This window comes from Triticum dicoccoides, chromosome 2A (assembly GCF_002162155.2).
Source record: "Triticum dicoccoides isolate Atlit2015 ecotype Zavitan chromosome 2A, WEW_v2.0, whole genome shotgun sequence".
NCBI classification, from domain to species: Eukaryota; Viridiplantae; Streptophyta; class Magnoliopsida; order Poales; family Poaceae; genus Triticum; species Triticum dicoccoides.
Window position 1 is genome coordinate 544530988 of NC_041382.1, and position 25157 is coordinate 544556144.

Here is a 25157-nt window from a genome sequence, read left to right on the forward strand (position 1 = left end):
TGCAGCATGTGCCATGTTATGTGATATGGCCAAAAGGATGTGATGAATGATATATGTGATGTATGAGACTGATCATGTTCTTGTAATAGGAATCACAACTTGCATGTCGATGAGTATGACAACTCGCAGGAGCCATAGGAGTTGTCTTAATTTATTTATGACCTGTGTGTCAACATAAACGTCATGTAATTACTTTACTTTATCGCTAACCGTTAGCCATAGTAGTAGAAGTAATAGTTGATGAGACAACTTCATGAAGACACGATGATGGAGATCATGATGATGGAGATCATGGTCATGCCGGTGACAACGATGATCATGGCTCCCCGAGGATGGAGATCAAAAGGAGCAAAATGATATTGGCCATATCATGTCACTATTTGATTGCATGTGATGTTTATCATGTTTTACATCTTATTTGCTTAGAACGACGGTAGCTTAAATAAGATGATCCCTCACAATAATTTCAAGAAAGTGTTCCCCTAACTGTGCACCGTTGTGAAGGTTCGTTGTTTCGAAGCACCACGTGATGATCGGGTGTGATAGATTCTAACGTTCGAATACAACGGGTGTAAGCCAGATTTACACACGCAATACACTTAGCTTGACTTGACGAGCCTAGCATGTATAAACATGGCCTCGGAACATGGAAGACCGAAAGGTCGAACATGAGTCGTATAGAAGATACGATCAACATGAAGATGTTCACCGATGATGACTAGTCCGTCTCACGTGATGATCAGACACGACCTAGTTGACTCAGATCATGTATCACTTAGATGACTAGATGGATGTCTGTCTGAGTGGGAGTTCATTGAATAATTTGATTAGATGAACTTAATTATCATGAACATTAGTCTAAAAACCTTTGCAAAATGTCTTGTAGATCAAATGGCCAACGCTCATGTCAACCTCAACTTCAACGCATTCCTAGAGAAAACCAAGCTGAAAGATGATGGCAGCAACTATACGGACTGGGTCCGGAACCTGAGGATCATCCTCATAGCTGCCAGGAAAGCATATGTCCTAGAAGCACCGCTAGGTGAAGCACCCATCCCAGAGAACCAAGACGTTATGAACGCTTGGCAGTCGCGTGCTGATGATTACTCCCTCATTCAGTGCGGCATGCTTTACAGCTTAGAACCGGGGCTCCAAAAGCGTTTTGAGCAACACTGAGCATATGAGATGTTCGAAGAGCTGAAAATGGTTTTCCAAGCTCATGCCCGGGTCGAGAGATATGAAGTCTCCGACAAGTTCTACAGTTGTAAGATGGAGGAAAATAGTTTTGTCAGTGAGCACATACTCAAAATGTCTGGGTTGCACAACCGCTTGTCCCAGCTAGACATTAACCTCCCGGACGAGGCGGTCATTGACAGAATCCTTCAGTTGCTCCCACCTAGCTACAAGATCTTTGTGATGAACTATAATATGCAGGGGATGGTGAAAACTATTCCTGAAGTATTTTCAATGCTGAAATCAGCGGAGGTGGAAATCAAAAAGGAACATCAAGTGTTGATGGTCAATAAAACCACTAGTTTCAAGAAAGGCAAGGGTAAGAAGAACTTCAAGAAGGACGGCAAGGGAGTTGCCGCGGCCGGTAAATGAGTTGCTGGGAAGAAGCCAAAGAATGGACCCAAACCTGAGACTGAGTGCTTTTATTGCAAGGGAAAGGGACACTGGAAGCGGAACTGCCCCAAATACTTAGCGGACAAGAAGGCCAGCAACACTAAAGGTATATGTGATATACATGTAATTGATGTGTACCTTACCAGTACTCGTAGTAGCTCCTGGGTATTTGATATCGGTGCGGTTGCTCATATTTGTAACTCAAAACAGGAGCTGCGGAATAAGCGGAGACTGGCGAAGGACGAGGTGACGATGCGCGCCGGGAATGGTTCCAAGGTCGATGTGATCGCCGTCGGCACGCTGCCTCTACATTTACCTACGGGATTAGTTTTAAACCCCAATAATTGTTATTTAGTGCCAGCTTTGAGCATGAACATTGTATCTGGATCTCATTTAATACGAGATGGCTACTCATTTAAATCCGAGAATAATGGTTGTTCTATTTATATGAGAGATATGTTTTATGGTCATGCCCCGCTGGTCAATGGTTATTCTTAATGAATCTTGAACGTGATGTTACACATATTCATAGTGTGAATACCAAAAGATGTAAGATTGATAATGATAGTCCCACATATCTGTGGCACTGCTGCCTTGGTCACATCGGTGTCAAACGCGTGAAGAAGCTCCATACAGATGGACTTTTGGAGTCCCTTGATTTGGAATCATTTGACACGTGCGAACCATGCCTCATGGGTAAAATGACCAAGACTCCATTCTCCGGAACAATGGAGCGAGCAACCAACTTATTGGAAATTATACATACTGATTGCGATTCAATGAGCGTTGAGGCTCGCAGTGGCTATCTTTATGTTCTCACTCTCACTGATGACTTAAGTAGATATGGGTATGTCTATTTGATGAAACACAAGTCTGAGACCTTTGAAAAGTTCAAGGAATTTCATAATGAGGTAGAGAATCAACGTGACCGAAAGATAAAATTCTTACGATCAGATCGTGGGGGAGAATATCTAAGTCATGAATTTGGTACGCACTTAAGGAAATGTAGAATCATTTCACAACTCACGCCTCCTGGAACACCTCAGCGTAACGGTGTGTCCGAATGTCGTAAATCGCACTCTATTGGATATGGTGCAATCTATGATGTCACTCACTGATTTACTGCTATCATTTTGGGGATACGCTCTAGACACAACTACATTCACTTTAAATAGGGCATCGTCTAAATCCGTTGAGACGACACCGTATGAATTATGGTTTGGGAAGAAACCTAAGCTGTCGTTTCTAAAAGTTTGGGGATGCGATGCTTATGTCAAGAAACTTCAACCTAAAAAGCTCGAACCCAAGTCGGAAAAATTCGTCTTCGTAGGATACCCTAAGGAAACCATTGGGTATACCTTCTACCTCAGATCCGAAGGCAAGATCTTTGTTGCCAAGAACGGGTCCTTTCTAGAGAAAGAGTTTCTCTCGAGAGAAGTAAGTGGGAGGAAAGTAGAACTCGATGAAGTACTGCCTCTTGAACCGGAAAGTAGCGCAGCTCAGGAAGATGTTCCTGTGGTGCCTGCATCGACTAGAGAGGAAGTTAATGATAATGATCAAGGTACTTCAGATCAAGTTGCTACTGAACTTCAAAGGTCCACAAGGACACGTTCCGCACCAGAATGGTATGGCAACCCTGTCCTGGAAATCATGTTGTTAGACAACGGTGAACCTTCGAACTATGAAGAAGCAATGGCGGTTGTCGGTGTCAAAACCGGCGGATCTCGGGTAGGGGGTCCCGAACTGTGCTTCTAGGCCGGATGGTAACAGGAGGCAAGGGACACGAAGTTTTACCCAGGTTCGGGCCCTCTTGATGGAGGTAAAACCCTACGTCCTGCTTGATTAATATTGATGATATGGGTAGTACAAGAGTAGATCTACCACGAGATCGGAGAGGCTAAACCCTAGAAGCTAGCCTATGGTATGATTGTTTTTCTCTGTGTTGTCCTACGAACTAAAACCCTCCGGTTTATATAGACACTGGAGAGGGTTAGGGTTACACAAAGTCGGTTACAATGGTAGGAGATCTATATATCCGTATCGCCAAGCTTGCCTTCCACGCCAAGGAAAGTCCCTTCCGGACATGGGACGAAGTCTTCAATCTTGTATCTTCATAGTCCAGGAGTCCGGCTGAAGGTATAGTCTCTGCAAAATAAGTTTCCACATATGTCCATAGAGAGAATAATATTTACACAAATCTAATCTGCTGACGTATTCCATAGTGCGACATCGCACCACGGCCAAGCCTTTATTCGAATTCTTTTATTATCCCACCTCAGAGCGTCATGCGAGGCGGTTTCCTTGGCACGTCCTGTTAAAGCAGAGATCGTGTCCCCTTATTCTGGGATTCTCATCAATACGGGCGTGGGTAACCCAACCGCTTCTAGGACTCCTAGACTATAGGCAAGTCCAAACGGCCATGGAGAGGACGCTTGATATTCACCCTCTTTATAAAGGGACAAGGCTTTTATTTTTTCCCTTCCATGCTCAATCGAATCCTTCCCCCACCTCAAGCTCAAACACCCAAAGTTCAGGTCAGGTGCTCCGAACCTTCAATCATGTCCGGATCTAGCCTTCAAGGCCGGTGGGTGCCTTCCTCCGTCACGGAAGAAGACATCAAAAAGTTGAGGGAGGCCAGATATCTGACCGTCGAGGTTGTGCATCGGCTGCCTGCCCGAGGGCAGGCCGTCCCCTCCCCCAAACCCAACGAGAGCGTCGTGTTCGTCTCCCACTTCCTTCGAGGTCTAGGCCTTGCTCTGGATCCTTTCGTCAGGGGTTTGATGTTTTATTACGGGCTAGACTTCCATGATCTAGCTCCGGACTCCTTTCTTCATATCACGACATTTATTGTCGTGTGTGAGGCCTTCCTCCGGGTTACCCCTCACTTTGGCTTGTGGCTCAAGACCTTTGAAGTAAAGCCGAAGATGATCGAGGGGCAACATGCAGCGTGTGGAGGTGCCTCAATATGCAAGATGACGGGAGCTCCATGGCCCAAAGGTTCCATTCCAGAGGTGTCTGAATTGTGGCAACAGGAGTGGTTCTACATCACGGCTCCTAGAAGTGCCAAGTGGGCGGCCGCCCCTGTTTTCCGCTCGGGCCCTCCACCACAACTGATGTCATGGATCAGCAGAGGTCTGAGCTGGGGTCCAGCCAAGGACATGCCTATACTGCAAAGCCGCATTCGAGATCTCTTCAATGGAGATTTTAGTTTGGTGGCGGTAATACAAGTTATGCTGGTTCGTCAAGTCCAGCCTTGCAAGCGCGGGCCCCTTCGCTTGTGGGAGTTCAATCCTGAGGGACCGCGTGTCATCCAAAATTTCCTCGGCCTGACGCACGAGGAGATGTACAAGTCATTCTTTGGACCTCAGGTAGAGTGTCCGGAAATCATCGAGGACGTGGGCCTGAGCAGTAACTGCGCCGCTGAACAGGTAAGGAATCTTCCGGCCGAACATACTATCTCTCATTTGTTACGAAGTTATTTCTGAGAGTTCGCTTTTTGACAAGGACTGGCTAACAAAGGCGAAGTTGATTTGGTGTTTGGCCCCCCTCCCTGAGGGTTTGGACAATCTGGTATTGGAAAGGATGCTCCAGGTCGCACCTTGCTTGGAGCCCTTGAAGGAAGATACTGGGAAGGATAATATGAGCGGACGCGGGACCCCAATGCTTCCCATTCTAACCGAGGGAGTGAGCGTCTCTATGAAGGAAGACGACCGGAGGAGGAAAAGGACTGCGCCCGAGGATTCGGACGCCGAAGCTTCCAAACGGGAGAAGAACTCTCCCACAGAGGGTCCTACCTTGGGGGTGCTTTTGCCACACAAAGTCCGCGGGGGGATCAATTCCCCAGCGAGTCGTAAGTGACCTGAAATACTTTAATAGTACAGGTATGCCATCTTTTTCTTCTGAGAAAATAACCACCGCATATATCTTTGCAGTTCGGGCCTTAGCCCCTCTCAAGTGAGCTCGTCTTCGGGGGATCTTCTTCCAAAGATGATGGAGAGCGAAACGCCCCCTCCGGACTCCTCCGCTCCGGAAGCGGGCGACCCCGAAGTGTCGTCGCGGAGGGCCTCTCCGGGTCCGGTGAGGCCAGAAGATAATCTCATTGACCCCCGAAGCTCCCAGTGTCCGGCTCCCGAAGAGAGCGGAAAAAAGAGTCCGGCACCGTCTGGTGTGCGATCAGATGTTCTGACGGAGTTGGTGGGGCGCGCGGCCATCTCAGATGAACACCGTGTGCTGATGAATACGGTGATGGAGAGAATCTCGTCCGTCGAAAGCGGATTGCATGAAGCTTTTATGAGTCTACTGACAGGCTTTGAGGTACATAAAATAATGTATGATAGTCCTGCACATGCTAGGTGTGCCTTGTGTAGATAGTAGCCCCTGAGACTCTGGTAGTCATCGGAAACGACGATGAACAGAGGATCATATTCCTAGGTAATAGCCATACTGCCTCTATGTGCAGGTGATGGAAGCTCCCGTGGCTAGCCGGACTAGCGAGTTTGCCCATTTAAAACGGCAGTTGGATGCGGCAAACGCCGACATCGAGCTTGTTAACAAAAGGCTTGACGAGGCACAGGGTAAGTGTCATTATCTGGTAAACACCACATAGTAAGAGCAGCATGATGCCAGTATCTTTAATATGTTGTGACTACAGATGGAGCTGCCACTGTTGAAGCCTCGCGGGCGGAACTTGCCCGAGCCAAGGAACAAGCGAGGTTTAGTAATGCGGCTTCTTTGAAGGCGGCCGAATAGTTGAAAACCAAGAAGGCCGCGCATGGTGAGAGCCGAGATAAGATGGCCAAGATGGCCATAGAATTAAAAGTCGTCGCCGACCGTTGCCGGGTTCTTGAAAAGGAAAACCTAGCGAAGGCATCGGACCTTGAGAAGGCTGCTGCGATGAGAAAAGACATCCGCTCTGCAATGAGGGCGAAGAAGGAGGAGCTGCGGGAAGCCAGGGATATTGTAGCTGGGAAATCCTTTATGTTGCGGAGGATGTTCGGAGATCCACGGTATGCCTCTCTGGATAGGATGTGGAGTTCGGAGGATGTGTATATGGATTTGGCGGCGAGCGCTGCCGATGCGGCCAAGTACTTCCAGGGTCAGACGGACAGTGAAGTGGACCAGCTGTTTTGGACACAATTCCATTCTCCCGAGAGTCCGCTTTCATTGACTGACCAATTAGCCGAATGGGCCGAACTGAATAGGTTGTCCGTACTCGCCATGAGGTTTGTTGTGGATCAGCTATGGCCGGAAAGGCCAAAACTGAACAACTATTTCAGCTTGGTGCAGCAACTCCTTGACGTGGTGCCACGCATTAATGCGATGAAGAGGTCGGCGTGCATAGAGGGCTCACGGATGGCCTTTGCCCGTGTTAAAGCATACTGGGCGGAGATGGATGCTACCACTGTTGCAGCGCGGGATTCGGCCATAGGTCGAATGGCTGCTGAGCACTACTTTGAAGAAGTTCTTGAGGGTGCTCGTTTGATAGAGACCCAGTGCTCAAAAAATATTATGTTTGAGAGATATATAATCTCATTGTAAGTGAAATGCTTTTATAAATTTTTATAAGGCTATTTTTATACTTTTGCCTGAAAGTAATATGATGCCTCCTGGGCGGCCGTTTATGTATACATGTGTATAACCTGAAAGATTGCGGCCGTCGGCTTCAACCCCACGCATATAATGTGGAGGTGCTCGCAAAAAACACACGTTCACACTTAACCCAACGTCTTGGTCCTATTAAGGAGGTGATAGCGGAGTGAGCGAGGCAACCGGACTATAATGCTTTAGCACTTTCACTTAGCCATAGGAGTTTGACAGTGGGGCTACTAGATAGCCCCTGGTGGCTCCGCACTTTCCCGATCTCGGGGTGCGTACACGCCTGGCCGGAAAACGGCGCTTCGTTAAGGCGGAGGAATTCTAACATTCCAACAGGTCATCGAGTGGTTGACCAGTCTCACGCTATATCATGACAGTCAGTTTTCGGCTTTCTCTACTGAGGTGCTCGTCTGGATGAACCAGGGCACAATCGCAGTAGTTCTCCTGGTGCTACCTTAGCCGGTAAAGCGGAACGTAAGGCACCAAAACACAGGAGCCAGGCGAACCCAACATTTGACCAAAGACAATGATTCGGAGCTGATGCATATAAGGCCAAACTCGCGACGCCGAACACTCCCTAAGGTATTCGGTCTTTGTGGTATAAACCGGGCCTAAATAATGGCCTTTGTAAGAAGCCCCTTGTGTCCAGGTACGTGCATTGTTCTGGCGTGGCCACATGCCAAGACGTCAGTATCCTTCTCAACGGTGGATATGTATCAACAAGAGACAGTAAAAAAGGTTTATGCAGGGTCTTAATCTAAAAAGAATCCTTGGAGCGGGTCCCTGCTGCACGTCTGCGCCTGTGTCTCCGTTGTGCCGTATCCTGGACGGGTGTAGCACGATGATCGTCTGCAAAAGAGAGGAATTTAGGTGAAAAAGTTGTCGTGTAAAAAGATAGTTTTTAAAGAAACCATGTATAATTCAAGATGAGAAAAAATTGCCACTTGTCTGCGCGTGTTGAGCCCCTTGTATTGACAAATAGTGGTGTGACCACTTATTCGGTATAGATAGTGGCGCCGGACTTGATTAGTTGTGTCTGAGGTCTTGACGACCTATTGGATGCTTTCGCTGGTCCGGGCGCCTTTAGTGTGCGGCTGCCAGGGCAGCCGCACTCTCTTCGGCGCGCAGGGATCGCTTGATATTTCCATTCATTGAAATGATGCCACGTGGACCGGGCATCTTGAGTGTGAGGGAGGCATAGTGTGGTATTGCATTAAAGCGAGCGAAAGCTTCACGTCCGAGCAGTGCTTGATAGCCACTTTGGAACGGAGCGATGTGGAAGGTTAAGTGCTCGCGACGGAAGTTATCGGGGGAGCCGAATATAAATTGTAGTAGGAGGGAGCCCGTACAACGAGCCCCTGGGCCTGGCGTTACTCCTTTAAAGGTAGTATTGCTATGGCGAATTTTTGTTGGGTCTAACCCCATCCCGCGGATTGTATCCTGATATATTAGGTTTAGATTGCTGCCACCGTCCATCAAGATTCGTGTGAAGTGATATCCGCCAATTACTGGGTCTAATACCAGGGCAGCCCATCCTGCGCGTCAGATACTTGCTGAGTAATCGCGATGGTCGAAAGTGATCGGTTGAGACGACCAGTGGCAAGACTTCGCGGTGACAGGCACTTGGGTATATTTTCCTGGGAGTGCCGCGTTGTTTTTTCCCTTGATCACGTGTAACACGTTTACTATTTTGACTTCTGGTGGAAATTTCTTTTGTTCCCTAGTGTCTTGCTTGGGAGGCTCGTCCTCGTCTGCACTTGGTGTATCCTCCCCCTTGTGTACGATGTTGAGCTTGCCGGACTGCTTGAAGACCCAACATTCTCTGTGGGTATGATTAGCAGGCTTACCAGGGGTACTATGGATCTAACATACTTGGTCCAGAATTTTGTTGAGGCTGGACAGTTCATCCCTGGTGCCATTAGAGGGCGGCTTTTGCTGACCTGGCCGAGAGCTTTTGAATCCGGAGTTTACTGTCGTGCCCTTCGTGCTGTCTTCTTTATTCTGGCGTTTGTTATTGCTGTTGTGCCGTGATTTCCCGTTTCCATCTCTAACTTCAGATGTACTGTGGGGTCGCTGGTGCTGCATCTGGCTAGCCAGCTGTCCTTACCCGCGCAAAAGCGGGTCATGAGGTTTGTTAATGCGGCCATCGTTCTCGGCTTATTTTGGCCGAGGTGTCTGGCGAGCCATTCGTCACGGACGCTATGCTTAAAAGCTGCCAAGGCTTCGGTGTCCGTACAGTCGACAATCTGATTCTTTTTAGTAAGAAACATGTTCCAAAGCTTTCGGGCTGACTCTCCGGGCTGTTGAGTTATATGACTCAAATCGTCCGCATCCGGGGGTCGGACATAAGTCCCTTGAAAATTTGCCCGAAAAGCGTCTTCGAGCTCTTCCCAACTTCCAATGGAGCTTTCGGGGAGGCCTTTAAGCCAGTGATGAGCTGGCCCTTTGAGCTTGAGGGGTAAGTACTTGATGGCGTGGAGATCATCTCCTCGAGCCATATGGATATGACGGATGTAGTCCTCAATCCAAACCCCAGGGTCTGTTGTTCCATCGTATGTCTCTATGTTTACGGGTTTGAATCCCTTTGGAAATTCATGGCCCAGCACCTCATCGGTGAAACATAGGGGATGTGCGGCACCCCTGTGGCTGGGTGTACCATGTTGTTCGGATGTTTGTTGTGTTGCATTGTATGCTGGGGCGCGCTTGTGTGGTCTATAGATGGATCTTGTTGCGCCGTCCTTTGGGTGCGAGCCCTCGCATGGGTCGCGTGTTGTATTGTGAGTGGCGTTGTATGCCGCTCTGTGTTGGTAGAGGGGTCGTCTATCCAGCCAGGTGGCTGCTTTGATATTTGGTTATGGGGGGTCTGAGGCCTCCTCATCGAATTCAGGTAGCAGCTTCCGCTTTGGGTAGCTCTTGGAGGGGCGATTGTCGCCGTACCTCGCTGCTGTGTTGAGTATTTTACTCCATCTGATTTGGAGTGTGTCTTGCGCAGCCTTGAGCCTTTGCTTCTGCTTTTTAAGACTCCTCGCGGTGGCAACAAGCCTTTTACGGGCGTTCTGCTGCTCCGGGTGCCTGTCCGGCGTTATGTCGTCCGGACCATTATCCTTGATAGAATTTGTTTGTTCGGTTTGATTATCCGGATTGCCATTGTCCGGCAGCGGTTTGCCCTGCTCCAGCGCTAGGTCTATGTGATCGTTATTTCTGTCGAGGCAGGATTTGGGGCGGCGCTTGCGTCGCTGCTTTGACTGCTTCTCGAGGGAACAAGCCTTCGGTGCGTCCTTCCGCTCCTCGTCGTCATCTTTTGGTGCGTCCACCATGTATACGTCATATGATGAGGTGGCTTTCCAGGGCCCAACAGGCGCTGGTTCTTCATCGTCTCCTTCATCGGCGTCCATACCGTCGATGTCTTCGGAGTCGAAGTCGAGCATGTCGGTTAAATCGTCGACAGTGGCTACAAAGTGGGTGGTGGGTGGGCTTTGAATTTCTTCATCGTCCGTATCCCAACCTTGCTGACCGTAGTCCGGCCAGGGCTCTCTTGATAAAGAGAGAGACTTTAGTGTCTTCAGAATATCGCCGAAAGGCGAGTGCTGAAAGATGTCCGCGGCAGTAAACTCCATGATCGGCGCCCGATCGGATTCGATTGGTAGTGGCGCGGAGGGTTCGGAGTCCAGAGAGGAGTCCGGCTCCTTGGAGTCACGAGTCTCGCGGAGTGCGGGGCTGGTGTTCGGCTTGATCGCCGTCGGGATCGCAGCCCCCGAGGCGGCGTCCAACCACCCATCCTCGATCGGCGCAGTTGGCTCCGAATTAAGGGTCGAAGCCGATGCGGGTGCGGCCTACAGGGCACTGTTCGGCGGCAGAGCTAGATCATGCTCGTCGTGACAATGTGGCGCGCTCGGCAGTGGCTCGGATCCGTCGAAGATCAAGTCCCCGCGGAAGTCAGCCGTGTAGTTTAAACTTCCAAATCTGACCTAACGGCCAGGGGCATAGCTTTCGATCTGCTCCAGATGGCCAAGTGAATTGGCCCACAGTGCAAAGCCGCCGAAGACGAAGATCTGTCCGAGGAGGAAGGTCTCACCCTGGACTGCATCGCTATTGATGATCGTAGGAGCCATCAAGCCTAACGGCGACAACACAGAGGAACTCTCAATGAAAGCACCAATGTCGGTGTCAAAACCGGCGGATCTCGGGTAGGGGGTCCCGAACTGTGCGTCTAGGCCGGATGGTAATAGGAGGCAAGGGACACGAAGTTTTACCCAGGTTCGAGCCCTCTTGATGGAGGTAAAACCCTACGTCCTGCTTGATTAATATTGATGATATGGGTAGTACAAGAGTAGATCTACCACGAGATCGGAGAGGCTAAACCCTAGAAGCTAGCCTATGGTATGATTGTTGTTCTCTGTGTTGTCCTACGGACTAAAACCCTCCGGTTTATATAGACATGGGAGAGGGTTAGGGTTACACAAAGTCGGTTACAATGGTAGGAGATATATATATCCGTATCGCCAAGCTTGCCTTCCACGCCAAGGAAAATCCCTTCTGGACATGGGACGAAGTCTTCAATCTTGTATCTTCATAGTCCAGGAGTCCGGCTGAAGGTATAGTCCGGCCATCCGGACACCCCCTAATCCAGGACTCCCTCAGCGGGCCCAGATTCCAACAAATGGCTTGAAACCATGCAATCCGAGATAGGATCCATGTATGAAAACAAAGTATGGACTTTGACAGACTTGCCCGATGATCGGCGAGCGATAGAGAATAAATGGATCTTTAAGAAGAAGACGGACGCGGATGGTAATGTTACCATCTATAAGGCTCGACTTGTCGCTAAGGGTTATCGACAAGTTCAAGGGGTTGACTACAATGAGACCTTCTCACCCGTAGCGAAGCTGAAGTCCGTCTGAATCATGTTAGCAATTGCCACATACTATGATTATGATATATGGCAAATGGACGTCAAAACGGCATTCCTTAACGGCTTTCTTAAGGAAGAATTGTATATGATGCAGCCAGAAGGTTTTGTCGATCCTAAGAATGCTAACAAGGTATGCAAGCTCCAGCGCTCCATCTATGGGCTGGTGTAAGCATCTCGGAGCTGGAACATTCGCTTTAATGAAATGATCAAAGTGTTTGGGTTTATGCAGACTTATGGAGAAGCCTGCGTTTACAAGAAAGTGAGTGGGAGCTCTGTAGCATTTCTCATATTATATGTGGATGACATACTTTTGATGGGAAATGATATAGAACTTTTGGACAGTATTAAGGCCTACTTGAATAAGTGTTTTTTAATGAAGGACCTTGGAGAAGCTGCTTACATATTAGGCATCAAGATCTATAGAGATAGATCGAGACGCATCATAGGTCTTTCACAAAGCACATACCTTGATAAGATATTGAAGAAGTTCAATATGGATCAGTCCAAGAAGGGGTTCTTGCCTGTGTTGCAAGGTGTGAAATTGAGCTCAGCTCAATGCCCGACCACGGCAGAAGATAGAGAAAAGATGAGTGTCGTCCCCTATGCCTCAGCCATAGGGTCTATCATGTATGCCACGATGTGTACCAGACCTGATGTAAAACTTGCCGTGAGTTTGGTAGGAAGGTACCAAAGTAATCTCGACATGGAACACTGGACAGCGGTCAAGAACATCCTGAAGTACCTGAAAAGGACTAAGGATATGTTTCTCATATATGGAGGTGACAAGGAGCTCGTCGTAAAGGGTTACGTCGATGCTAGCTTCGACACAGATCTGGATGACTCTAAGTCACAAACCAGATACGTGTATATTTTGGATGGTGGGCAGTAAGCTGGTGTAGTTGCAAGCAAAGCGTCATGGCGGGATCTACATGTGAAGCGGAGTACATGGCAGCCTCGGAGGCAGCGCATGAAGCAATCTGGATGAAGGAGTTCATCACCGACCTAGGAGTCGTACCCAATGTGTCGGGGCCGATTACTCTCTTCTGTGACAACACTGGAGCTATTGCCCTTTCCAAGGAGCCCATGTTTCACAAGAAGACCAGGCACATCAAGCGTCGCTTCAACTCCATTCGTGAAAATGTTCAAGATGGAGACATAGATATTTGCAAAGTACATATGGATCTGAATGTCGCGGATCCTTTGACTAAACCTCTTCTGCGAGCAAAACATGATCAACACCAGAACTCTATGGGTGTTCGATTCATCACAACGTAACTAGATTATTGACTCTAGTGCAAGTGCGAGACTGTTGGAAATATGCCCTAGAAGCAATAATAAAATGATTATTATTATATTTCCTTGTTCATGATAATTGTCTATTATTCATGCTATAATTGTGTTATCCGGAAATCATAATACATGTGTGAATACATAGACCATAACATGTCCCTAGTGAGCCTCTAGTTAACTAGCTCATTGATCAATAGATAGTCATGGTTTCCTGACTATGGACATTGGATGTCATTGATAATGGGATCACGTCATTAGGAGAATGATATGATGGACAAGACCCAATCCTAAGCATAGCACAAGATCGTGTAGTTCGTTTGCTAGAGCTTTTCCAATGTCAAGTATCATTTCCTTAGACCATGAGATCGTGTAACTCTCGGATGTCGTAGGAGTGCTTTGGGTGTACCAAACGTCACAACGTTACTGGGTGACTATAAAGGTATACTACAGGTATCCCCGAAAGTATCTGTTGGGTTGACACGGATCGAGACTGGAATTTGTCACTCTGTATGACGGAGAGGTATCTCTGGGCCCACTCGGTAATGCATCATCATAATGAGCTCAATGTGACCAAGTGTTTGGTCACGGGATCATGCATTACGGTACGAGTAAAGTGACATGCCGGTAACGAGAGTAAACGAGGTATTGGGATACCGATGATCGAATCTCGGGCAAGTAACGTATCGATTGACAAAGGGAATTGAATACGGGATTGATTGAATCCTCGACATCGTGGTTCATCCAATGAGATCATCGTGGAGCATGTGGGAGCCAACATGGGTATCCAGATCCCACTGTTGGTTATTGACCGGAGAGTCGTCTCGGTCATGTCTGCGTGTCTCCCGAACCCGTAGGGTCTACACACTTAAGGTTCGATGACGCTAGGGTTATAGAGATATTAGTATGCGGTAACCCAAAAGTTGTTCGGAGTCCTGGATGAGATCCCGGACATCACGAGGAGTTCCGAAATGGTCCGGAGGTGAAGATTTATATATAGGAAGTCCAGTTTCGGCATCGGGAAAGTTTCGGGGGTAATCGGTATTGTACCGGGACCACCGGAAGGGTCCCGGGGTCCACCGGGTGGGGCCACCTATCCCGAAGGGCCCCATGGGCTGAAGTGGGAGGGGAACCAGCCCCTGGTAGGCTGGTGCGCCCCATGGGCCTCCCCCTGTGCCTAGGGTTGGAAACCCTAGGGGTGGGTGCGCCCCACCTGACTTGGGGGGCAAGTCCCCCCCTTGGCCGCCGCCCCCCTTGGAGATTGGATCTCCTAGGGCCGGCGCCCCTCCTTAGGGGTCCTATATATAGTGGGGGGGAGGGAGGGCAGTTGTACCCAAGTCCCTGGCACCTCCCTCTCCCTTCGTAACACCTCTCTCTCTCTCTCGTTGGAGCTTGGCGAAGCCCTGCCGAGATCACCGCTGCTTCCACCACCACGCCGTCGTGCTGCTGGATCTCCATCAACCTCTCCTTCCCCTTGCTGGATCAAGAAGGAGGAGACTTCTTCCCCAACCGTACGTGTGTTGAACGCAGAGGTGTCGTCCGTTCGGCGCTTGGTCATCGGTGATTTGGATCGCGACGAGTACGACTCCATCAACCCCGTTCTCTTGAACGCTTCCGCTCGCGATCTACAAGGGTATGTAGATGCACTCCCCTGTCCCTCGTTGCTAGATGTCTCCATAGATTGATCTTGGTGATGCGTAGAAAATTTTAAAATTCTGCTACGTTCCCCAACAGCAAGGAGGGAGGCCGGACGGCCCTGTAGGGCGCGCTAGGAGGACGAGTCCTCCTCCTAGTAGGAGTAGGACTCCCCTCTTTCCTACTCCTACTAGGAGGGGGAAAGGAAGGGGGAGAAGGAGAAGGAAAGGGGGCGCCCCTCTTCCTAGTCCAATTCGGACCAGAGGGGGAGGGGGCGCGCGGCTGGCCCTGGCCGGCCCCTCTCTCTCCACTAGGGCCCAACAAGGCCCATTAACCCCCGAGGGGTTCCAGTAACCCCTCCGGTAAAATGTAGGCTTCCAATATACCAATCTTTATGTCTCGACCATTTCGAGACTCCTCGTCATGTCCGTGATCATATCCGAGACTCTGAACTACCTTCTGAACATAAAAACATATAAACTCATAATACCGATCGTCACAGAACTTTAAGCGTGCGGACCCTACGGGTTCGAGAACTATGTAGACATGACTGAGACATGTCTCCAGTCAATTAACCAATAGCAGAACCTGGATGCTCATATTGGTTCCAACATATTCTACGAAGATCTTTATCGGTCAAACCGCATAACAACATACATTGTTCCCTTTGTCATCGGTATGTTACTTGCCCGAGATTCGATCGTCGGTATCTCAATACCTAGTTCAATCTCGTTACCGGCAAGTCTCTTTACTCGTTCCGTAATGCATCATCCCGCAACTAACTCATTAGTCACATTTCTTGCAAGGCTTATAGTGATGTGCATTACCGAGAGGGCCCAGAGATACCTCTCCGACAATCGGAGTGACAAATCCTATTCTTGAACTATGCCAACTCAATGATCACCATCGGAGACACCTGTAGAGCATCTTTATAATCACCCAGTTACGTTGTGACATTTGGTAGAGCACAAAGTGTTCTTCCGGTAGTCGGGAGTTGCATAATCTCATAGTCATAGGAACTTGTATAAGTCATGAAGAAAGCAATAGTAGTAAACTAAACGATCAAGTGCTAAGCTAACGGAATGGGTCATGTCAATCACATCATTCTCCTAATGATGTGATCCCGTCGATCAAATGGCAACTCATGTCTATGGCTAGGAAACTCAACCATCTTTGATCAACGAGCTAGTAAAGTAGAGGAATACTAGTGACACTATGTTTGTCTATGTATTCACACATGTATTATGTTTCTGGTTAATACAATTCTAGCATGAATAATAAACATTTATCATGATATGAGGAAATAAATAATAACTTTATTATTGCCTCTAGGGCATATTTCCTTCACTAGCCATCCAAAAATGGTTCGTACTCGCCGTTCTCTGAAGCCGATCACTGCTGGGAAGGAGAATTTTGCTCCTGAGCATGCCATGAAGGATGACAACCAAGGCCCACAGATCAGCGCTGGTGGAAAGGGATAAATCTTGCTGACATGGAAAGAGGGTCGGGTGGGGAATAGGACCTGGCTTTGCGTGAACACTACGGGCAATTGTGGGGGCCTCTCAATCCTGATCCCCCTCCCATCCTTGTCTGGATTAGGAGAGACTTAAACCTAGCCCGCTCGTTCGCCGCCGCCGACTGTCACCTGGCCTCGGGGGCGATCCCACCACCCTACTACACCCATCATCCTCAAAGGCATAGATCTGAAGCTGCATGAAGAAATCAAAATCATGGCGGAAGCGCAAGGGAGAGGGTGTGGCTGCGAGAGGGGAGGAAACCCTAGAAACAACAAATAGGGAGGCCAAACATCAGGGGATCTTGGAGCTCCACCCCCAGGTAATTGGCCCAAGTTTGATTCTCAATATGGAACTCCCCCTCAATTTCAATTTGGCTTTGAATTCCCTGGAGGCCCCCCGGATCCCACCCCCATGGTATCCAAGTGGATACTTCCCTCCTCCATAGATGAACTAGTGGAGAGGTCCTCCTGGTTCTTGGGGTGGTAGACAGAATCCAGAAGCAGGTTCATCTGACAGGAAATTTGACAACCAACAACAGAAGGGGCAACTGGGGCAGAATCTTGGGAAGCAGGGCAATCAAGTTTTTGATCAGAAGTAGCAAAACTCAGTATAGGAGCAAGGATTCAGTACTTTTGTGGGTGGCAACCAACAGAAGAAGGGAAGAAACATGAACAAGGCAAAGCAACCTGTCAACAAGTTTGATGAGCTGAATGCTACAGAATATGCAGATGTCATCTGCAATAGTTATGAGGAGCCTGGACACCACAAGACCAACTGCCCCAAGCCACCTGCCTGTTACATCTATAAAGTGGTGACACATAAGGTAGAGGACTGCCCAGTGAGAAAGAAGCCAAGGAACCCAGCAAAATTTGTTGGCAGTGGAGCCCCCGGGCTTGAATATCACCAAATTGATGTCCTTGATGTGAATGAACAACACACTGGAACTAAGAGGAATGTAGGAATGGTCTTTATGGAATCAGGACATGTTACAAACAAGGAGCTGGCTCACAATTTCTCTCTGATTTACAAAACCAATTGGCCATGGCAGATAGGGGTGCTTGATGATTGGGCTTTCTTGGTAAAGTTTCCTCCTCACATCCCAGTAGAAAGTGTGGCCAGATGTCCTCTCTTTAGCCTGCCTGAGATAGAAGGAGTCACAGTGAATGTGGAAGTGTGGAAAGGAACCCTAGAACACCGTAGTGAATTGCAGAAGGTTTGGCTTCAACTGGATGGGGTTGCACCAGCCTGGGCTGAGTGGGGAGTCTTGGAGCAGTTTGCATCTGTTTTGGGGACCCTGATTGATGTTGATTGGCAAGGAAACTTCAAATCATTCTTTGAGGTAGGCAGAATCAAGATGAAATGCAAGGATCATACAAAAATCCCCCCTGAAAGGCTGTTTGGCATATGAGACAAACTGTTCAGGATTGGTATCATTGTAGAACCACCAGAAGAAGACCCAGAAATGGATGATCTGTTAGAAGATGAACTAACTAACAAAGCAAATGGCAACAAGCTGGAGAAATCCAAAAAGGAGGAAGAAAATACCAATAGAGAAAAGGGAAACACTGGAGGAGGATCCACTCCCTCCCTCCAAAGCAACAAATCTGCTAACAGCACCTCAAGCCAGAACTCCAAACAGAAAGTGTTTGACTATCTCAAGAAGATACAAGACCCACGCGGTATGGAGCAGAGCTACAACATCCTGCAGGGGATGGAACTAGAAGAGGATGAGGATGAGATGGAAGACCTGCTAACTGAAGATGGTGAAGCTATAGCTGGAGATGAAGAAGAGGTGATTTTCAGTCCTCAGCTCAACCCAGGAAATGCTTTCAACTCTCAGCCTTCACATGATGAGATAGTGGCGCAGCATGAGACCAAAGAAGGGAAAAGCAAATGGGGCCCAGTACAGGCATTCAAGAAGAGCAACAGGGTTGAAGTGGGGGGCAGATCCATGTTAGAAATTGTAGTCAATACCAAGAAAGTGCGGAATTTGGAAGCCTCGAAGAAAGACATTCAAGGTACCATTGTTAAAAACTCTTTTGAGCTCTTTAGTAACCCTAGTTTCCTTGAAGTAGCTGAGAAAATAGGGATAGAGATAGATACTAGCTACAATGTTCCTGTAGAAACTAGCTCTGGCAATTCTCTGCCTTTCTCTGAAGGACAAAATGTAGAAAAAACTAGTCAAAATAATTCTGAATTGCACAATGGTACTACTGATAAACAAAAGAGCAAGATAGATAATAAAAATAGTTTGTATCAAGTTGAGGAGAGGCCTGAAGGGCCCCCAGATATCACTAGCTTAATTAACTACCCTAGACTCACAAAAACCTCTTCGGAAAAGGGACCTGAAGGGCTCCTGAGGAAGTCCTGGATTAGGGGGTGTCCGGATGGCCGGACTATACCTTCAGCCGGACTCTTGGACTATGAAGATACAAGATTGAAGACTCCGTCCCGTGTCCGGAAGGGACTTTCCTTGGCGTGGAAGGCAAGCTTGGCGATACGGATATGAAGATCTCCTACCATTGTAACCGACTCTATGTAACCCTAACCCTATCCGGTGTCTATATAAACCGGAGGGTTTTAGTCCGTAGGACAACATACACATCAACAATCATACCATAGGCTACCTTCTAGGGTTTAGCCTCCTCGATCTCATGGTAGATCTACTCTTGTACTACCCATATCATCAATATTAATCAAGCAGGACGTAGAGTTTTACCTCCATCGAGAGGGCCCGAACCTGGGTAAAATTTCGTGTCCCTTGCCTCCTGTTACCATCCGGCCTAGACGCACAGTTCGGGACCCCTACCCGAGATCCGCCGGTTTTGACACCGACAACTCCCTACCCAAGAAAACCTCATAAACCAATGTATTTCACCTGACACCCCCTCAGGATTGAGTATAATCCCTTGTGGGCACATGGACCAGAGTGTGTTGTGGAGTCTAGTCTCCAAAAAAGGGTGGGGCAAGCACCCTAGGAAACACATGATGCAATGAATGCTTTATTCTGGAATATTAGAGGGATAACAAATCCAGGGGAAAACCCTGCATTATTGATTCCTTAGCTAAACATAGACCTAGTATAGTGGCTTTTCAGGAAACAAAGAAAGATAAACTTTCTACTTCCTTTCTAAAGTCTATTAGTGGTGATAAACCTTACAGTTGACATCACCTACCTGTTGAAGGCACTTCAGATGGTGTATTAGTGGGAGTAGATGTAGATGTTTTTGATATTATTAGTTGGAAGTCCCTCAAATACTCTATCTCATGCAATCTAATGCATAAGACAAGTGAAAAAACTTCCAGGTTCATAGCAGTTTATGGATCACCATATGATGAGGGCAAGGATGAATTCATCTCTGAACTCCATAGTTTGTTCATTGATGATCACCAACCCACTATTATTGGGGGGATTTCAACTTGGTTAGATATCAGAAAGATAAGAATAATGGTAAGATCAACCATAGTTGGAGTGACAAATTCAAGGCTTGGACAGAAATTTGGAGCCTGTTAGAAATTAAAATGTTTGGTAGGCAATTTACCTCAGCAAATAACCAGGATAGTTTGGTCATGAGCACTATAGATAGGGTTTTTTGTACCACCGAACTAGATGCTTTATTTCCATTAAGTATTTCTCAAGCTCTCCCCAGGGCTGGTAGTGATCACACTCCTATTCTGTGGGACTCTGGCATAGATAGTACCCCAAAAAGCTCAAGCTATAAATTTCAGAAATGGTGGTTACTTAGGGATGAATTTAAAGAGCTTGTCGAGAAAAATTGGTCAGCTCTTGTCAAAAGTGCCACCCCCATTCACATTTGGCAGGAGAAAGTGAGAAGATTTAGGAAATTTAGTAGGGGATGGAGTAGAAATGTAGATGCCGAGATTAGGAAAACTAAAGAGGAACTAACAGAAGAATATGACAGACTTGATATTAAGTCAGATATTGTGTAGCTTTCTGAGGCAGAGAATTTGAGGATGAAAGAACTCCTACCTAGACTCCATAACCTATGGATTGTAGAAGAAGTTCAAGCCAGACAAAGATCCAGGGATAGAGGTATCCTTGAAGGGGATAGGAACACTAACTATTTTCAGGCTGTAGCAAACTAGCTAGAGGAGAAGAAAAACCCTGATTAGTAAGCTAGAAGGGCCTAATGGCACTGCTACTGATGTCAAAGGCATGTTGGATATAGCCACAAACTTCTATAAGTACCTTTTTAAGAAAGAAGATAGAAAAGGGTTTGGAATTAATAGTAATTTCTTTGCTGATGAGGAGAAAGTCAGTGACTTAGAAAACCAAACTCTACAAAAACCTTTCTCTTAAGGAGAAATAAAGGAGGCCATCTTTGGATCATATCCTTATGGAGCCCCTGGTCCAGATGGTCTATCATTCCTTTTCCTCCAAAACTTCTGGAAAGTAATTAAAAGAGATGTGATAGCCATGTTTGATGATTTCCATAAAGGGGATCTGGACCTTTATAGGCTAAACTTTACTGTGTTGACTCTTGTCCCAGAGGAAAAAGAGGCTACCAGCATGAAAAAATTTAGGCCTATTAGCTTAATTAACTGTATCTTTAAAGTATTCACCAAGGTACTCACAAATAGATTAGTTGTGCTGATGAATAGGCTTACTTCTAGCAATAAATCAGCCTTTATTAAAGGTAGGTTCATCCTGGAAGTGTGGTCACGGCACATGAGGTGCTGCACTCCATTGCTAAATCTGGCAACCCAGGACTGGTACTGAAATTAGACTATGAAAAAGCATCTGACAAAGTTAACCTAGATTTCCTTATTGAAATCCTAGAAAAAAGTAACTTCAACCCCCTTTGGGTAATTTGGATCAAACAAATCACTCATATGGGATCTGTTGGAGTGAAAATTAATGGTATCGAAGGCAACTACTTTCTTACAGGAAAAGGCCTAAGGCAGGGGGACCCATTGTCCCCTCTACTCTTTAATTTGGTTGTAGATGTCCTGAGCAAGATGCTTTCCAAAGCATCTTACGACAAACTAATTAGTGGGTTATGTTCTGAATTAATCCCCAATGGGGTCATCTGCTTGCAATATGCATATGACACCATCCTCTTCATGGAGAAAAATGAACAGAACACAAATAGTATGAAAATGTTCCTCACTTGCTTTGAGCAAGTCTCATGCATGAGAATTAACTACTCAAAGAGTGAGATCATTCCAATAGAGCTTTCTCCTGAAGAAACACAAACCTTTGCAGATATATTAGGATGTAGAATAGGGACCTTCCCAATAAAATACTTGGGGATTCCTTTACACTACGATAAACTTAGGAGAGACCACTAATAGATAAAATCCTTAAAAGGATGGTTGGATGGAGAGGCAAGCTCTTCTCTTATGCTGCTAGACTGATCTTGATTAAGACTTGCCTAGCCAGTGTCCCATATACCTCCTCTTTTTTTTTTCAAATTCCCCAAATGGGCTCTTGACATGATCAATAGTCAGATGGCCAATTGTTTGTGGAATGATTTTGAAGGAAATAGGAAAATTCACCTTGCCAATTGGCATCTAGTTTGTATGAGAAAAAAATATGGGGGCTTAGGAGTGCCTAACATCAGAGATGTAAACCTCTACCTCCTTGGGAGCTGGGTAAAAAGATACATCAAAGATGAGGCAAGCTTTGGAAGCAAATAGTAGATAGGAAATGCATCAACAACTCCCCTAATATATTTGCTAGTAAACCCCAGCACCCCTCTAGATTTTGGCAAGGTGTCATGTGGGCTGCTAAGGCCTTGAAATTTGGATATAAATGGGTGGTAGGAGATGGGAAGAATATCAGATTCTGGGAAGACATCTGGTTTGGTACATCACCCCTCTCAGTCCAATTCTGGCCTTTGTACTCCATATGCCACCAGCAATGCTCAACTATAGCTGAGATCTGGGACAATAATGAGATTAAACTCACTTTTAGAAGGGTTTTTACACCTGCTATGATGGAGCAATGGTATGCCCTAGAACAAATCATTGGGAGCACTCTGCTTCAAGAGGGGGTGATTCACTTGTTTGGCAATATGAAGCTAAAGGGGAATACACTACTGGCTCCCCTTATAGCATCATAAATTTCAGGGGGGTCCAACCTGTTTATATCCCTACGGTGTCGTCAATAAAAATCCCACCTAGAGTCCAGGTCTTTTTATGGATGTTCTCCCACAACAAATTGACGACTAAAGACAACCTAGCCAAGAGAGGTATAGAAAAAGCTCCAGAGTGTGTGTATTCTCTGAAAAAGAATCCATTACACACTTATTCTTTGAATGTGTGGTGGCCAATCAAATCTGGGCAAGGGTCTCAGATTTTTTGGGCATAGAAATAGGAACTAATTACTTGTCCATTGCTAGATTTTGGTCTGCTAATAAGAAGCATATTCCTTTAAATTCAGCCTGTGCATGTGTTCTATGGAATATGTGGAAAAAGAGGAATTCACATGTCTTTAAGAATGCTATATGGACTGATATGAAACAGGTTTGGAGGAGAATGCTAGGACATGTCAGGAGATGGCTGATCTTGTTCGAAGGACCTGCCTTGGCAAAGATGGAGACATTTGTTTAGAAAATCTCCTCCATCCTAGAAGCTCCTTTCCAAATTATGACAGGGTAGCTGTTGGTGAGAAGAGCACTGAAGGTGGCTTCAATCACTCCCTCCTTCTCTCTCTCCTAAAGATCAATGGCGCTCCAAAACCAGAGGATCCAAACTATCAAATCTCTCCACCAAGAAGCCCTCTCACGAGCACCTGCAAGACGACGCTGCTCAGCTCGGTCACCCCTCTAGAGCTGGGTGGATCACTAGTAAAACCATGGAAAAAGCTCAAGAGTGTGCCTATGACGGTCACGGTGAAGGAGACGACACCACTGGGGCTTGCCTAGCGCGCTATGCGACGCTGGGGGTAAAAGCATGGAGGAAAGGGACAAAACTTCAGTTTGAGCAGAGAAGAGAAGGCATGGCTATTACAAATTTGGGCAGAAGTTTGTAATAGGATTAAAATATCGTTCTAAACCTTTAAGTTTAGAGCTGATCTTGCTGATTGATCGGCTGATCAGCGTTTTCTTTCTTTATTCTCTAGTTTGTCGGTGGACATGCAAGGCATGCTTGTTTTTGGTGTTACTTTCCTGGTCTCATATATAAAATGGAGTCGGGGGGCTCAAAATCCCAATTTTCTAAAAAAAATTTAAAAAGTATATCATCACAACCATTCATTTCATCTATTTTCAATCAAGTAAAACCACAACAAATACAGTATAATGAAGTATGCCAAGCAAGGTGTAATCACAAAAAACGGCTCTGCGTATCGACTGAATCACAGCCACAGGTTCGTATCAAATGTGAGATGTCCTACAACTCGTTGTTGGCACAATGTAGCATCTCCGGTCAACACTTGTGGCCACAGGAGCCGTGGCATCAGGCCCAAGAAAATAAATTATAAAGCATCCCAAAAGTCCTTGAGAGACCCGTTTAAAATCCCGTGCACAGCTAAATCAAGCAGGTGCAAATGGGTACCACTGATACAGGGATGGACACTTGCAACAGCAGAGAAGCAGCTGCTGTTTACAGTGTAATATGACACTTCTTAGTCCAGGGAGACGGAATTGGGTGGAACAAGGCAATGCTCACTGGAAAGATAAGTCAGTTTTGGTTTGAAGGCTCACGGTGACAGCAGCCACCACTGCCGAAAACCTATATGGATAATCATCGCATCAAAAATAACTTTTTGACCACAACCAACATTAAAAAAATCTCTTTGCGTGATATTCCGTCGGAAAGGGCCCGGAAAATCATGGAGTAATCAGACCCGGGTGAGTTGAAAGCCGACTAGGATTTCAATCTAGCAAGATGGCAAGATGATTTGCCGATTGGCTGGAATGGTGAGTTACTAAATCCAGACAAGAAGTTGATCTTGCAAGAAACACTGAACAAACATTCAAATCGATCGCTGCATCAGGTTTTTCTGCACATGGGCTAGCCTTACCCAACAAAAATCTAGCACAAACGTTTTGTGAAGGAAATTCATTAATAAGTTCGTATAACATCGACAGGGATAGGGTTGAACAGTGAAAAAAATGGCACCTAAGAGAATTTCGTGTTGTAGTTCCATGTAATTAAACCGAAGTCATTGCATTGGAATTGTTTGACTAAGTATAATTACATTGCATTTGATTTGGCATCTGTCAGCATCTTACCTCAGTAACTTGCCCTGTTTCTTTTTCTTGATTTTGATCTAGTGATACCAGATAAACACATCCAAAGCCAATGAAAGATAACTATATTCAAATAACAAAACTAATACCAAGATATGAGCGACCAAATCACCAAAAAAAGACAAACCAGCCTCGACAGCATCAAAGATATGTATGGGCAAGTTGAATGCACAAACCATCTCGAATAATGGTCTGTGATGACATGGCACCATTAACACGGGATTACTGTAGCTTAATAAACAAGGTGTTACACCTTCTTCACAAGCTTTAAGACTTGCTCGCACACCCTCCGAAAGTAACAAGATAAGGTTGTTTGAGAATGAATCCCTTACTCTTGTGCTTGGAAAGATAATCTTCTCAACACTC

At 46.5% G+C, this 25157-nt stretch overlaps 1 non-coding gene and 1 pseudogene across 1 annotated transcript; both read right to left on the reverse strand.

Annotated features, from left to right (window-relative positions):
* Window positions 1–23854: 23854 nt before the first annotated feature.
* On the reverse strand, window positions 23855–24001 carry LOC119359997. The gene has a single exon (XR_005172776.1). It is a non-coding gene; the product is annotated as a small nucleolar RNA snoR2/U65 (small nucleolar RNA).
* A 30-nt stretch (window positions 24002–24031) lies between these two features.
* On the reverse strand, window positions 24032–24178 carry LOC119359970 (annotated as a pseudogene).
* Window positions 24179–25157: the final 979 nt, after the last annotated feature.